Source organism: Octodon degus, unplaced genomic scaffold (genome assembly GCF_000260255.1).
Source record: "Octodon degus isolate 3935 unplaced genomic scaffold, OctDeg1.0 scaffold00374, whole genome shotgun sequence".
Taxonomy (NCBI): Eukaryota; Metazoa; Chordata; class Mammalia; order Rodentia; family Octodontidae; genus Octodon; species Octodon degus.
The window spans coordinates 746,874-748,143 of NW_004524950.1; positions in this window are offsets into that span (position 1 = coordinate 746,874).

Below are 1,270 nucleotides of genomic sequence, written 5' to 3' on the forward strand. Positions count from 1 at the left end.
GATATTGTATTCTGTCAAATGCTTGATCTGCATCTATTGATATAATCATGTAAATTTTCTTTTTTAGCTTCTTAATGCTATAGTTTACGTTAATTTTATTTATTTATTTTGGTATCAAGAATTGAACTCAGGGGGCCGGGGAGATAGCTCAGTAGAATAAGCGCTTGCCAGACAAGCGCAGGGTCCTGAGTTCAATCCCCTGTACTGAAACAACAACACCAAAAAAAAAAGAATTGAACTCAGGACCTTGTGCTTACCAGGCAGGTGCTTGTGCCCCTAAGCTATATATTCCCAACATTTAATGAATTTTAAATGTACATTCTCATATACTGGGGATAAATCTTACTTGACTGTTATGTATAATTTTTTTTAATAATCATTTTAAGGGCCGGGGAGGTAACTTGGTGGCTTAAGCACCTGCCTGGCAAGCACAAGATCCTGAGTTCAAATATATATATAATAATATATAATATTTTAATGCATTATAGATATAATATGCTGCTATTTTGTTAAGAATTTTTCCATCTGTGTTCATGGACCTATCGGTCTGTAGATTTATTTTCTTGACATTTCCTTAGCTAGCTTTGGTGTTAGGAAAATGCTCGCAGAATGAGTTAAGGAATACTCCTTTTGCTTTTTTCCTTTGGGAGAGAATGAAGAGAATTTCTTCTTTAATACTTGGGGGAGTTCAGCAGTAAACCCATCTGGGCCTGGTGCCCACTGTTATGCAAGATTATTTTTTTCAAATTCTTTATTATAAATAGCTGTGTTCAGGTTGAACCTTTTGTGCATTTTTTGCAAAATATATCTTCTAAAGACATTATGCATTTCATTTAGATTTTAAAGATTGTTTGCATAAAAAAAAGATTGTTTGCATAGAGTTATTCATAATATTTGTTCATTATCCTCTTCTTTTGCATAGTGTTGGGGATTGAGCTCAAGGCCTTCATTTTGAGCTATACTTCCTTGTTAAAATTTTGAGACAAGTTCTCATTCGTTGTTAAATTGTCCAGGCTGGGTCAAACTTGCAGTCCTCTTACCTCATCCTTCTAGAGGGCTAGTATTACAGATCCATGTCACCACACCTAGCTTTTATTATCTTTGTAATATTCATGGAAACTGTAGTGATGTTTTTGCTTTCATTTTTTTTTTTTTTTTTTAAATTTTATTTATTTATTTGTGTGTGTGGCCAGCTCAGCCCACCAGGGGGCAGGGCTGGCTGGCATGTGGTGCTGGGGGATTGAACCGCAGTCCCCGTGCTTTTAGCTAA